Genomic DNA, 16506 nt, shown 5'->3' on the forward strand with positions numbered 1-16506 from the left:
TTAGAGGAGCAGGTGGATGTGGTTGTAACTTTCCACTATTGGGGCTAGTAGGTGTACATGGATGAATTGTATGAATGGAACTTACACTTCTTTATGTAATAAGATCCAACACATTTCATGCATATGTTGTCTTGTATTCCAACTATCTTGTTTACTCTAAATGATGTGTATTTTCTTTCTTACACATGCATGTATGGACTATTATGTATGAGAATGTATGAATCTTTATGAAATGTGTTGATTAGTGTAGAGCCTCTACTTTGCACTTGATTATCCATCATTTCCTACAGTTTTCCCTCATTCATCTCTCTCTTTTGCCTCATTTTCCTTGCAAACCAACCCAGATCATTACATTAGATGACTTTAAGCATGATTAAGGAATTTTGCTAATGTGTGACTGTTTTGTTTAGATTTTGACATATTTACAGGAATTCCGCAGCCATCTAATGATTCTGCAGCCATCTGATGATTCCACAGGCATCTGATGATTCCGTAGCCTTTTTGTTAATCTCAAGGTTCCACGTGTCATTTTGCCAAACGAGCCACATGGGCTCTTAGGAATCAAGATGCTCGACGTTCCTGTGCTATTGGTTCAACCAGCCACGTCATCTGTACCTCCGGTCAACGAGGGTCAAGTTACGGTCAACAAAAGCAGCTTAACGGTGATACGTAAGCTGTTGGGTCACGTCAGTTCAAACGGTGATTTGTCCGTGTTACGCAGGTTGTGGGGGACATAATCCAACTCTGGATTCAATGCCCATAACGACCAGAACCTCCAGCTCATCCACGAGGCTTATGACGTGTTATTGAACCTTAATTACGCATGACAGTTAGTTTATTTTTCAAGTTTTAGCTGTACGCATTAGGCCATCTTTCAGATGCCTATAAAAACTAGCGTTTGCATACGCTTAATGTTACTTTTTAGTTGCTGTGTTTTATGAACTTGTTATAATTTTAGTGCGTTTTAAGACTCTGTTTTGATAGTGCTGTTCTAGCACTCTTGACTGTAATTTTCTGCACATGGAGTAATAGAAGCAGCGCTGTTCTGAAGTTTTCAATTCCTTGAGTCTTCTTTGGGTATTATGAATGGAGGGCCCCTGTTCATGACTGCCCTTGTATAGTATTTCATGTTTATATTCTTGCTATTTCTTTATTTTCCATTCAGCATTTCCTTTTCTTGGAACATGTACAGTTTAATTCACTTTCATTGTTATTTCATTTGCAGCATTCATTTTGACTGATCAGTATTGTTCTTTTGCAGGTTTTTAACCCAGGATTGTTTTTGTGTTTATGTATTTGCTTTATATCTAGTGGTAGTTTCAGTTGACAAATTCTAAGTTGCTGCCTTTACTTTATTTTCATAGCTGATTTTTAGTTTAATTTCTCAAAGTTGTCTGCTAACATATGAATGGTCTCTTTATCACAAATTGTTTATCTTTTAGAGATCAGAATACTGATAACTTACAGCTGGCTTTGAGTGCTTTTTAGACTAATCCTTAACTACTTTCTAATCGTGCTTTACACAGTACTATGTGTTAGAAGCAGAGAGTTAGAAAGAGCAAACCATTATAACTAGTCTTTAAAGTAGATTTTTCTCATTTTTGATCACTTTTCTAACTCATCTTTAGCTACTTCCTAATCGTGTTTTACACAGTACTATGTGTTAGAAGCAGGGAGTTAGGAAGAGATAAACATTATCATTGGTTTTTAAAGTGATTTTCTTACCTTTTATTTGCAGCAGCATGAATGGTGTCTAATGCCATTAGAAAGTGGTTCTTTGCTTTCAAGTCATTTCAAGTTATTTATTTCTTTCAAGCTTTTCCTTTTCAGCAAGCAGTTAGAAACCACTAATCACACACTCTCACTCATCTAGAACTCACCTTACACACACTATCACTCATCTGTTTATAAATCACCACTCCATCTTAGGAAGATAAATTAACCACAAACAACACCCCAAACCACAAAAAGCTCTAAGAGGTTGCTTAAGTACATATAGTACACCTTCACTTCATCAGCTTACGAGCCCCGGGTTGACAATTAATGACATCAATTTAGGAACACTAAATTGACTAAACATTTTGGCGCCGTTTCCGGGGAAGTGAAATTAAGTAGCCATATTCTTAGAAAAAAAAACATAAAAATTTCAAGGAAAGAAGTTGATAACCTATCAAAGTATGCTCTCCTCTTGCACTGCAAGGTGATCTGGAGGATCAGAAAAGAGAAAGTTATTGATTTGGTAGTTTCTTGAGTATGCTCTCTTCTTGCACCTAGAGTGAACTGGAAGATCAGAAAAAGAACTATTAACTTGACTTGAAGAAAAATAATAAAAAATGACATGCATAGAGCTAGAGATTCTAGAGGAAGGTTTTTAGCTAGAGCTCGAAGTTCAATTTTTACAAGTCCATCTGCTTCAAGGGATAGACAAGAGACACCCCCCTTATCTCCAATCGAAACTCCTAGTCCTAGAATTCCTGGAATTCAAGAGCCAAGAGTTGACTCTCCTACACCTTCTATTGAATTTGAACCAGGAAGAGACTCTTCTCTTTCTCCTACAGAAAGACCAATTGTAATTGAGGAAGTGGAATCATCTGAAGAAGAAGGAGAAATCTCTTCTCATTCACCTTTTGTAGAGGAACCAGAAGATTTTGAAATCCCTAGGAGAATCATCATGGCAGAGGAAGAAGGAGGTGGTAGGGGTAGAGGTAGAGGTAGAGGAGGAGGAGGAAACAACAATAACAATAATGGAGGAAGAGGTCCCCTTGGAGGAGGAAATAGAGATGGAGATAATTCATTTGGGTTTCCCATTGTTAATGAGGATTCCCGAGCCACCATGAAAAACATATCACCATCTGTCCTCCCTAACTTCCATGGGTTAAGGACTGAGGACCCTGAAACATTCTTATTTGAGTTTGAAGTGGTGTGTCGAACTTATGACTACCTGGATGACTCCCAGAAACTCAAATTGTTCCCTTCAACACTGAAGGATCAAGCCTTGAAATGGTTCATGGGGTTACTCACTCAATCCATTAGGACTTGGGATGAAATGAAACAGACATTTTTGGATAGGTATTTGGACTATTGTATGCCTACCAATCACAAGGACGAGGTTTTTAAAATGATACAAAAAGAAGATGAGAGCTTAGAATATTTACTTGAAAGATTTCAATATAACTTGAAAAGAGCAAAAATGAGTACCTTGGATGAAGAGACCTTAAAAGCCCTCTTATTAAAAGCCATTAGGGATGAATGGATAGACATCTTAAACATGATGGGGAAAGGGGATATTTCTCAACTTTCACTCAATGATATAGCAGAACTCTGTATCCATCTCTCAAGGGGCAAATCAAAAACTCAAAAAGGGCCTAGAGATCCTTCTCTCCTTAGGGCAAATAAATCTGCAACAGGATTAGTGAGTAGGGATGAAATCGGCAGTATGCTTGATGAATTTAAAACTGACATCTTAGGGAGTCTTAGTGAACAACTTGATACCCTTAAGATTCACAATAAACAAAAAGCAGAAGCTGAGGCTTTGGCTATCTTTTGCCCGAAGTGTAGAAAGAAACATGCTTTAAGGGAATGTCCCTTAGATGCACACATTGTAGAAACATGTGTAATTTGCTCAGAAACTCATGAGACCAAGGATTGTCCTTCAATTCCTGGCCTCAAAGTAGTCTTTCAAGAGGATCCAGATACACTTGAATCTCTCTATTTTATTGCAAGGAGACCTTGGCAAGGACAACAGAATCAAGGGTTTAACAACTCTATGAATTCTCAATCCCAACCAAATTGGAATCCTTGGCAACAACCTTGGCCTCAACCTCAAAATGCTTTTCAAGCATGGATGCAAAGCATGCAAAATCCTTATGGGAGATTTGCTCAATTCTACCAATATCCTCCATCATTTCAGAATCAGCAAGCCCCACAACTTCCAAATCAAGGTCAACAACTATCATTGCCATACCCTCAACAACAACAACCTCCTCCACAAAATCAAAATTCTCAACTATCACTTCAATCCCAGCAGAAATCAAATCAACTTCCCTCTCAGCCATTACCAAATCCAAATAATAGGAACCCTCAAAATGCTTACATGATGGAAGGTCAACCATTCCCTACCTATATGGTTGTTCCTCTCAATGAAGTACAACTCAGATCAGGTAGAATCTTAGATCAACCTTCTACAAGTGTTCAACAACCAAGCATTTCTGAGGAAGAATCTCTCAAAGTCAATAAAGGTTCTGAAGTATCACTTCTAAACCAAAATATCCAAAAAGAAAAAGAAAAAGAATCAACCTCTACAACTCCCATAGTTGAGCAACCTACACCTTTAGCTACACCTCCTTTTCCTGAAAGATTGCAAATTGACAAAGGGGTGGAAAAGCAAATATGGGTGCCTGACTATAGTTTTCTAGATGAATTGAAGAATGTCTGTATCAAGATCCCCTTGTTACAAGCCATTAAGGAAATTCCCATTCTAGCGAAGACAATAAAGGAGTTGAGTTTGAAGAAAACAGGAAAGAGAACCTGAGATACTAAAAAGATACATCTAGTTGGAAAAATTGCAGACATAATGATGGGTAATATTACCATGCAAAAATATGTGGACCCCGGTAGCCCTATTGTCAAAACTCATATTAATGGGGTTGAAATCCCAAATACTTTGATTGACTTAGGAGCCGCTATCAACATCATGAGTAAACAGACCATGGATCAGTTAAAGCTTCCTAACCTTCTCTTTACACCTACTTTACTGCAACTTGCAGATAGATCAATCATTAAACCTGATGGTGTATTGGAAGATATTCCAGTCTCTCTAGATTCTTGGGAATATCCAGTTGATTTTATGATTTTAACTCCCAAGAACAATCTAGGAGGACATCCTCTTATTTTAGGAAGACCTTGGCTGGCCACAGCTGATGCCTTCATCAGTTGTAGGTCTGGGGACATGTATATATCAGATGGTAATTCCACCAAGAAATTCAACTTGTATCCTCCAGCAAAGGCAATAACAGAAATAGGAGAAGATGAGTGGGTTGATGATGAGGATACTATTCAACCTGTTCTAACCATCTCTGAAATCAGTGAGGATAGTCAAATTATAAATACATTAGAAAATTTTGAAATACCTTTAGAATATGACTCTACACAGTTTCAGTTAGATGCAGACATTGAATATCTTTCCTCTAGACAGATGTCTCTCTTCTCAATGGAAGAGTTTGGTAGTTCTACAGTTGAAATCCTTCCAAGAAAAACATTGAACATTAACAAAAACTTGGGAAGACCACAACAAGAAGAATTAACCAAATTGTTGCAAAAACATTCCACTGCCTTTGCATGGGAATACACTGACATGAAAGGAATCGATCCTAAGACTTGTATTCATCACATATATATTGAAGAAAATAGCAGACCTATTAGGCAACCACAAAGAAGGATGAATCCAAACCTTAGGGAAATCGTGAAAGAAGAACTCCAGAAATTGCTCAAGGTAAACTTCATTTACCCCATTTCAGATAGCCAATGGGTTTCTCCCTTGGTTATAGTGCCCAAAAAGAATAGTAAGTGGAGAGTTTGCATTGATTATCGAGAATTGAACAAGGCAACCTTAAAGGATCATTTCCCTCTACCTTTTATTGATCAGGTACTAGACACTTTAGCAGGTAAAAAGTATTTCTCATTCTTGGATGGTTTTAGTGGGTATAATCAAATTCAGGTAGCACCTGAAGATCAAGACAAAACCACATTTACTTGTCCTTGGGGAACTTTTGCCTACCGAGTACTCCCTTTTGGATTGTGCAATGCACCCGCTACATTTCAAAGGGCTGTACTAGGAATCTTTTCAGATCTGATTCATGATTGTGTAGAGGTATACATGGACGATTTCACAGTTTATGGTAATACATTTGAAGAAGCTTTGGAAAATTTGGAAAAAGTACTGGTAAGATGTAAGGAAACAAATCTTTCTTTAAGTCATGAAAAGTGTTTTATGATGTTTACTGAAGGGATTGTTTTAGGACATCATATTTCAGGAGATGGGATTAAGGTTGATAGATCTAAAGTTGAAGTCATCTCTAAGTTACCTATTCCAAATTGCCAGAAAGATGTTAGAAGTTTTCTTGGGTTTACTGGGTATTACAGAAGATTTATTGAAAACTTCACTAAGATAGCATCCCCTCTTTTCAAATTGCTTACCAAGGACTGTGAGTTCAAATGGGATCCCGAGTGTCAATCTGCCTTTGAAGCTTTAAAGACTAGAATATCTGAAGCACCCATATTAAGGGGGCCAAATTGGAAACTCCCTTTCCACATTTCTACTGATGCTTCAGATACAGCTCTAGGAGCTGTTTTGGGACAAAAGGATTTGATCCCTTATGCCATTTATTACACAAGTAAGAATTTGACTCCCACTGAGTTAAATTATACTGTTACAGAAAAAGAGTTCTTAGCTGTGGTACATGCAATCAACAAGTTTAGACACTACATAACCGGCTATGAAACCTTTGTCCATACTGATCACTCTGCCATAAGATATTTGATGAACAAACCTGTCACTAATGGTAGAGTTACAAGATGGATTTTACTATTACAAGAATTCAACATTACTGTGTTAGATAGACCTGGAAAACAAAACACAGTAGCTGATTTCTTGTCTAGAATCCAAAACACTAATGAAGATTCTCCAGTAGAAGATAAGTTTCTAGATGAATACTTGTTTGCAGTGACTACCAAGACTCCTTGGTATGCAGATATGGCTAATTATCTAGTTACAGGGAAGCTTCCTCTACACTTATTTCCTAATGAGAAAAGGAAAATCATTCAGGAGAGTGCACATTATTCTTGGATTTCTAATGAATTGTTCAAAACAGGGCCAGATTGTATAATCAGAAGGTGTGTTCGGGAAGATGAAATGCCTGACATCCTTAAGGCATGTCATGATGAACCATGCGGCGAGCACTTTGCTGACAAGAGGACAGCCTATAAAATCCTTTCTCTAGGATATTATTGGCCTTCTCTCTTTAAAGATGCAAAGCAGTATGTTAGAAGGTGTGACAGCTGCCAAAGAGTTGGGAAACCAACTCCTTCAAATGAAATGCCTCTACAGCCTCAGGTATGCATCGAACCCTTTGAGAAATGGGCTCTAGATTTCGTTGGACCAATTAATCCACCATCAAAGCAAAAGAAGTATATACTGGTTTGTACTGATTATGTTACTAAGTGGGTAGAAGCAAAAGCATTGCCTTCTGCCACTGAAAATTCAGTTGTTCAATTTCTTTTTGAGGATATTTTCACTCTTTTTGGTGTCCCAAGGGAAATTGTAACAGATCAGGGCAGCCAATTTACATCTAAATTGATTGAGAAGCTGATGGAGGAATATAAGATCAAGCACAGAACATCCACTCCCTACCATCCGCAATCCAATGGCCAAGTGGAATCTACCAATAAAGTTCTTGAAGGCACTATCACCAAGACTGTTCATCTTCATAGAAGAGATTGGGCGGAAAGGCTCCCTGAAGCCTTATGGGCCTATAGGACTACATGGAAGAACACAACAGGACATTCTCCCTATGAACTTGTTTATGGGAAGGAAGTCCTGCTCCCCATTGAGTTCCAAATCAAGACCTTCAAGATGGCAGTCCAATTGGGAATGAGCCTCTCAGAAGCTCAAAGACACAGAATGGACTAGCTAAATGAGCTAGATGAAATAAGACAAGATGCAATTCTAAGGACCGATCTAGTTCAGCACCAAAGATCTAAATGGCATGATCGTCATATCAAAGAAAGAAAGTTTCAGAAAGGAGATTGGGTTCTATTGTTTGATTCAAAGTTCAAAGACTTCAAAGGAAAGTTTCAAACTCATTGGCTTGGGCCATATGAGATTGATGAAGTCTTTAGCAATGGAGCAGTTCGAGTGAAAACTATTGATGAATTTCATACTCCTCTTATTGTGAATGGCCATCGCTTGAAAATCTACCAAAAGCCATTCTCAAAAGAAGAGTTTGTCAAGTTGTTTAAAGAAGATTCTGCAATCAGGTTGGTGGAGAAGAATTCTTCTCCTCCATCAGCCTAATCTTTGGTTTTTGAAAAAAATAAATAAATAAATAAATAAATAAATGTATAAGCCTGAAAACCAATCTCTGATTGGCAGTCTTATGCAGAAAACCTGAGGTGAAAATCAGGGTCACCTGACACCTCATGTTTTCCAAAAAAAAAAAATTCTCTCTTCCATCTCATTTCGCCATTCCATCCACTTCATTCACCATCTCATTCATTTAATCACTCTCACTCCACTTCATTCCTTTCCATCCATCCATCCATTCATTACATTTCATTCCATCAATAAAGTCATTTTTTTAGATAACTGAAGTTGTTTTGTGCAGCCGGAGGGTATCACTGCAGTTTCCGCAGCTGTTTGGCAATTCTGCAGCCATCTAACGATTCCGCAGCTCTCTGCACCTGCATAAAAAAAAAAACATAGTCTGTTTGAAAAGAAATTTACAGTTCAGAAGTCATCAACAATAAGTGGAGAAGAGTCATGCGACAACAATAAAACAATGAAGGGTTAGTGGAAATTGATCAAAGGCAATCTAAGCGCGGATCTGAGGTATGATCTAAATCTTAAACTTACGGTTATCTCATTTTGCAAAGTTTCCGGGGTTATGTTTCTTGCCATTTAATGTAATGATTACCAGTCTTTCCCATCATGCGACCAAAAATCCACGTATCCCCCACACTTATCGGTCATAATCCTCACGATTTTGAAACTCAATTGCGGCTGCTCTTCCATTAAGATTTTTGTACCTAAGTGACGTAGACTACTGTACTACGTCTCTCTACGTCATAATTCCCGCAGCCAAGTGTAAACCCATGACCGAAACCTAAGGACCTAACCGTTTCTACCCATCATTTCATAACCCTCATACTCTCGTATCATTCCATTCACGTTGTTTCATTTCCACAATTCCCTTATTCCGCTGTGCTCACTACGCTGCTACCTCAGCCATACTCTGTTTTACTTCTTCCTCTCTGCTAATTCTGGGTATCAGTGAACGTATGTTACGGCTGTTACAGTAGAGCCGTAAATTTACTGTGTTAGGGCCACTGTTGAAGCCGTGTAACCTTTTTTCCAAAAGTCTTAGAACAGAGCCGTAGAGCCAATGGGTAAACTCTTAAGAGTAGAACCAGAGGGTTCAAAATTTCTGGAGGGATATCCTCAAGTTAAAGAAGCTTTGCAGAAAGCAAACTGGCTCCAATGCATCCAGAAATTCAGAGGTTACCACAAAGAGGTTACGAAGGCCTTTGCACATTCCTTCAGAGACAAAGACAATCAAGTGGAGATAGGGGACCTGAAGTTTACAATCACTGAGAGCAGTATAGCACAGGCCACTTCACTCCCACAAACTGGAGAAAGATGGTTTAAAAATAGATCAGTACAAGACCAACAGTGGAAGCAAATCTTAAAGAATCCAGGTATGGATACCAGCATTTTTACAAAAGGGATTCCTGTTACTTATGTCAAGGAAGAATGGACAACTTTACTTTTATTAGTGCAAAAATTCTTTACTTGTGAGGGAAGGTTTGGAGTTTTATATGTTTACCATGCCAAAGTCATGATGCATTTCTTAGGAGATGATATTAACCTTCCATATTTTTTACTCTCAAGTCTTAGAAAAATGTGTTCAATTGTCCAAAGGAACCCAAGAAACATTGAATCACATCTGTATCATCATGGTCTTGTTAAGATGCTAGTTGAGGAACAGTTGAAAGCAAAAAGAGATACCTGGGAGAGATTTCTTGTGAGAAACCATTTTGAAGAAGTAGGAGAAACCTCTGTGCCTAGAAAGAGTAGAAGAAAAAGAAAAGAGGCTACCCCTAAAACTGTTGTCCAAGAGGAAATTGTCCAAGAACAGATTGAGGAAGAAACTGATGTACATCATTCTGAACATGAAATTGATCCTGAGCCTGCTGTGGACATTGATCAAACAGCTCAAAGAATCATCACAAAAACCCTTTCAGAACTTGCCCAAGAAGTTGCTCAAAAGAGAAAAGAGAGTAGGAAGAAACAAAGGAAAGATAAAGGCAAAGCTGTAGCCCAAGAAACTTACGCTACTCCTGAGAACTCTAGTGAAGAAGATACTCAGGCCTTAGCACAAAGAATGGCCAAACTCCATGAAACTGCCCTTTCTAAGAAGGTGGAAAAACAAAAGCAAAAGGCACAAAAAGAAAAACAAAACATCACCACCATGAGAAGAAGCAGCAGGTTACAAAGAAAAGTGGGGGCCACAGAGGGTAAAAAGTCACTCATCATTGACTTGAGCACACCTGAAAAGGTTGCTACAAGTCCTGACTTTGAGAAAAGCCCTCCACACGCTGAGTATGTTGAGACCAGTCCTCCACGTGAGGAAAGTCCTTTTGAGCATGAACCTGAACATGAACATGGATCCGAATTTCAGTATGAGCCCAGTCCTAAGAAGTCACCTGAGGTTGATCCGGATCAGTAGAAAGTTTATAATTACCTGGAGACGTTGGAACAAGCAGCTGCTGGTCCCAGTACTGTTCAACCTTTGGAGCAACAAGTTCAATCACTGAAGCAGGAAATATTTGAGCTGGAGGTACTAAATCGCCACATCCAACAAGAAAATGAAAAACTGAAGGTACAGAGCAATGTGGACAAGATGGTCCAAGATAACACCATGCTTCATATGGACCTATGGCAAAAGGAAAACAAAAAGCTCAAGAAGAGATGCAGGAAGTTAAACAGAGCCTTGATCAATTTAAAATTCAGGTGTTTGATGAAAAGACCAAGAATCAATGTGGCCACACAGAGAAAGAAGAGCAGGCTGGATGTCTTAGCAGAGGCATCCCAGCAGGTGGACTGAACAATGTTCTGATTGCATGAGGACATGCAATGCCCTCGTAGTGGGGGTATGTAGAGCCTCTACTTTGCACTTGATTATCCATCATTTCCTACAGTTTTCCCTCATTCATCTCTCTCTTTTGCCTCATTTTCCTTGCAAACCAACCCAGATCATTACATTAGATGACTTTAAGCATGATTAAGGAATTTTGCTAATGTGTGACTGTTTTGTTTAGATTTTGACATATTTACAGGAATTCCGCAGCCATCTGATGATTCCGTAGCCTTTTTGTTAATCTCAAGGTTCCACGTGTCATTTTGCCAAACGAGCCACATGGGCACTTAGGAATCAAGGTGCTCGAGGTTCCTGTGCTATTGGTTCAGCCAGCCACGTCATCTGTACCTCCGGTCAACGAGGGTCAAGTTACGGTCAACAAAAGCAGCTTAATGGTGATACGTAAGCTATTGGGTCATGTCAGTTCAAACGGTGATTTGTCCGTGTTACGCAGGTTGTGGGGGACATAATCCAACTCTGGATTCAATGCCCATAACGACCAGAACCTCCAGCTCATCCACGAGGCTTATGACGTGTTATTGAACCTTAATTACGCATGACAGTTAGTTTATTTTTCAAGTTTTAGCTGTACGCATTAGGCCATCTTTCAGATGCCTATAAAAACTAGCGTTTGCATACGCTTAATGTTACTTTTTAGTTGCTGTGTTTTATGAACTTGTTATAATTTTAGTGCGTTTTAAGACTCTGTTTTGATAGTGCTGTTCTAGCACTCTTGACTGTAATTTTCTGCACATGGAGTAATAGAAGCAGCGCTATTCTGAAGTTTTCAATTCCTTGAGTCTTCTTTGGGTATTATGAATGGAGGGCCCCTGTTCATGACTGCCCTTGTATAGTATTTCATGTTTATATTCTTGCTATTTCTTTATTTTCCATTCAGCATTTCCTTTTCTTGGAACATGTACAGTTTAATTCACTTTCATTGTTATTTCATTTGCAGCATTCATTTTGACTGATCAGTATTGTTCTTTTGCAGGTTTTTAACCCGGGATTGTTTTTGTGTTTATGTATTTGCTTTATATCTAGTGGTAGTTTCAGTTGACAAATTCTAAGTTGCTGCCTTTACTTTATTTTCATAGCTGATTTTTAGTTTAATTTCTCAAAGTTGTCTGCTAACATATGAATGGTCTCTTTATCACAAATTGTTTATCTTTTAGAGATCAGAATACTGATAACTTACAGCTGGCTTTGAGTGCTTTTTAGACTAATCCTTAACTACTTTCTAATCATGCTTTACACAGTACTATGTGTTAGAAGCAGAGAGTTAGAAAGAGCAAAACATTATAACTAGTCTTTAAAGTAGATTTTTCTCATTTTTGATCACTTTTCTAACTCATCTTTAGCTACTTCCTAATCGTGTTTTACACAGTACTATGTGTTAGAAGCAGGGAGTTAGGAAGAGATAAACATTATCATTGGTTTTTAAAGTGATTTTCTTACCTTTTATTTGCAGCAGCATGAATGGTGTCTAATGCCATTAGAAAGTGGTTCTTTGCTTTCAAGTCATTTCAAGTTATTTATTTCTTTCAAGCTTTTCCTTTTCAGCAAGCAGTTAGAAACCACTAATCACACACTCTCACTCATCTAGAACTCACCTTACACACACTATCACTCATCTGTTTATAAATCACCACTTCATCTTAGGAAGATAAATTAACCACAAACAACACCCCAAATGACAAAAAGCTCTAAGAGGTTGCTTAAGTACATATAGTACACCTTCACTTCATCAGCTTACGAGCCCCGGGTTGACAATTAATGACATCAATTTAGGAACACTAAATTGACTAAACAATTAGTTTAACCATCACTTTGGATTGCCACCTAACATTATTTCTAGCTTGTGATGCATCTTCGCTCGTGTGTTCCCTTCCCATCCGAGTTCTACTACAGGTTGACAAGGGGCGCACTCATCTCAACCCACCAGTGTTAGAACCTCTCATACACCTTCCTTGACTCATCGCAATGGTCACACCCTTACTACTAACAGATTTATCTTGCTTGCCTCTGTCTGAAGTTGGGGTCAAGGCATTACCATAGGAACCACTGCTGGGACTCCTACACCAAACGGTCTAAGGTCTAATTGGGACTTCTTACATGGGAGATCCCTTGACATGTTGGCGGGTCTAGCACCATCAACATTTATGGCACTATAAGGAGGGCCTGATGACAAGATGTGTCATCTCATCCAGTTTTGAACCTTTGCATACCTTTCATGGTTTATTGCACTCTTCTCCGTCCATGATGTTTCTCGAATCATGAATATGTCTCCATCACGAGGGAGTTTTTCGATCTCTTTTCCACTTACATGTATGATGGTTAAGGCGAAGTGGCCTGGCCTAAGTACTTATATGCCTTTCTTTCCATGATTGATGAGGAATACGGGTGCTCTGACGAACATGCTAGCTTGTTGCTTGCACACACACTTTGTGAATCTCCATGTCGATGGCTGCTTAGCCTATCGGTTAACAATGTGCACTCACTTAAGCACTTCTGTGGTCTCATTGAAGACACTTTCTATCATTTTTATCCAAACTATCTTGACCGAAAATTGTTATAGCAATGAAAGGCTCTGCATGAATCAGTTATGGATTTTTGGCAACACTTTCGTGACTTGCAGTTTCAAGCTTCGAGGAGCTAGATGAAATTTTCCTATCTATGGGACCGGTTTGAGTATTTCCTTAAGAAATATGCCTGTCCCAAGAAGAAGCTTGAGGTAAAGCCTTGTTCAACATTATTCACTGATGGATCTATGCAATCTCATGTGGATGTGGTCACTGTCTCAACTGACTATCCGCCTTCCCCTCATTTAATAGCTCCACCACTGCCGAGTTATTTTGAGGATCACACTCACACACCTGTTCAACTTTCACATCCTCCAAGCATCACTTCACTTAATTTTTGTGCAATGTTGGTTTTGATTCCTTCAATTTCTCATATGCATTCTATTTTATGACCTCCATCTTCGCACTCGGGTGTCCCTTTGGATGATACTGTCTTGTGTTCATCCATTCTAGACGCTTCACTTGTTGTGAATGAGGTACAAGCAATTGATGGAGTTGGTGTTGCAAAACCAACATGCGTTGTCATTCATGAAGAGTATGAGTGGGAGCTTGAGCATCAACACTAAGCGAAGGATGACTCCCTTCCATCTGAACCCCCTCCATTCTTTCCTAACATCTTTGGTGAACCTGCCATCCATGATTTCGCATGTATGTCTTCATCCACGGATGCACCCATTGTTGATCATTCACAGCACTCATCGGATGTTGGCCCATCATTCAACAACAGAGAGGATAATTTATTCATTGAAAATCTACTTAATCCTTCATCTATATTTTTCGGAAACACAGAGGATGAGTTTTTTCTCTTTTCATTTACCCCTCTGTTTGATTCATCTAATCATGAGGATGGAGATGAAATCATTTATTTTTATGATCATGGCGGCTGTGATCCATTTGTTTCCATATTTGATCATGATCATGACTCTATTGTGATTGATCTTTCAAAGCCACTGGTTTATGATAGTCTATCTGATGATGAATTTGAAACACCTAAGACTGTTGAGGCACTTCAGCCCAAGATGATGGTTTTGTCAGGTCCTTGCTCTCTTGGGGTTAGTCTCACTTCCAAGCATGAAACTGTTTGATCACCCAAGGCTCCTCATCGCTCATTTGTATGCATTGAAGATCCATATCACACAGAGATGTCCTTCCTGCACTCACACTGCACGATCCCATCACTCATGCATTGGAGGAATATTACATTGGAAGCACTCATTTGCGACGCAAGTTATCTTTGTTTCTTTTGTTTGCTTGCATGTCATAGTCAAGAGTGTGATTATGCTCCAAATTTTTATGTGGGTGTATTCATTGTTATATCTTTCTTGCATGATTGTTCACACAACTAGGTTGTTCGAGGACCAAGCCTTCAACAACATGGGTCAACCAATGCGCTGGTGGCTCCATTGGAAATATCACTTCATGTGATCGGGCCCATGCATCGTTAGTGTAGGAGTAGGAGTAGTGTTTTCTTTCAATCAGTTTTCTTGCATGTGTGTTTTCTTACTCGCTTTATTTGTTTGTTTGACTGATTGCTTGTTTTCTTACTTTCTTTTCTTTTGCTTTTTCTTCTACTCTTGCTTTTCTTTGTTGTTTTCTAGTTTTCTTGTTTCGTTCGTAGGTTAGTTTCACATGAAACTGTGTATGACTCTTGAAACGAACTGGGTGAAGTACAAGAGGGCTTGTACAACTATCACTACTTGGTTATATGTCATCTTTCCTTTGTATGAAGAACATTTTACTTTTAGTCTGTGATACCTCGAAGGAAAATATGTACTGTTCGAAGTGAACTTTGGTGAAAACATAATGCTTGCGCGCTAACTAGTGTCACCTTCTCTAGTCAGTTGTTTTTGGGTTAACCCTTGCAAGCTCAGTCAAGTAGAGTAAGGTGAGGGGGAAAACCTTAACAAGAACATCAGAGGTATAATAAACTACATATCTATAGGAACGACCTCTTCTTCTCTCAATAAGTCAAGATCCCTCTTCCGCCTATGGAATGAATAAGTTTTATGCACAATGACGAAGATGAAAAATGAAAAAAATGAAAAAGTGAAAAAAGTTTGAAAAAATAAAAATGAATAAGGTGAAAGAAGAGAAAGGCTTCCTACGCAGAGAGGTGATGCAAGTAACTCCGTTGGGGTACTGACCAAGCTTGCTGGCAGCTGAGCGATGATTGTGGTCCTATGTGACTTCACCGGGGTACTGTCCAAGCCTGTTGGTAGTGGAGCAACACTAGAGATGAAACTAAGACTCTGATGACTATACTGCTTGTGCACCAATATACCCTTCAACCCCAATTCAAACAACTGTGTTGCCTTGGCTTGGAAGATTTTGGCAGATGCTACATCTTACAATCAAGCTAGTGTGAAACCAAGATGAGTTGAGAACTAAATAATACTTCTAGAGGTGTTAGACCTACTTTTCACAAACAAGGTCCATTCAGAGAGCTTGAGTTTTACCAATGTGTCACCATGTGTTGTGCGGCTACAACCACCCTCCAAAATTTTTCCTTAGCTTCATTTTGGAGCCTCCCTACCAACTTTTCCTAGCAACTTGTCTTGCTTCATCAAGTTCACAAGCTTCAGTGTTTTTCTTGCGCAAAGGAAGCCAGTCGATCAGAGCTCAATGCATTCCCCTCACAGGATGATCACCCGGAATTGCTCTAGCTGTAGGCTGAGCAACTCCCCCAAGAAATTGTGCAATTATAGAGGGAAACTAGCCTTCCCTCTATAGATGGCACAATCTTGACTTGTAGCCTCCTGGGCTCCAAAATTGCACAATTCTGGTAGTCAATACTCACAGTGAAAATTGCACAATTTTCCCTATCAGGGCTTCTTAGCCCAGAATCTGTGAAAATCTGGGTAGTGTTATAGACATTTTTGGGCACTGCAACCCCAATCACAAATGTCCATAAACCAAGGGTTCCTAAGTCCCTAAAAGTGTTGTTCCAACCCCTAAATGAACAAGGTCAACTGATTACAACATCTCCCAGAAGTTCTCCATGAAAAACTACT

This window comes from Pinus tabuliformis, chromosome 5_2 (assembly GCF_031772625.1).
Source record: "Pinus tabuliformis cultivar Carrire ecotype Pingquan chromosome 5_2, CPIR1, whole genome shotgun sequence".
Classification (NCBI taxonomy): Eukaryota; Viridiplantae; Streptophyta; class Pinopsida; order Pinales; family Pinaceae; genus Pinus; species Pinus tabuliformis.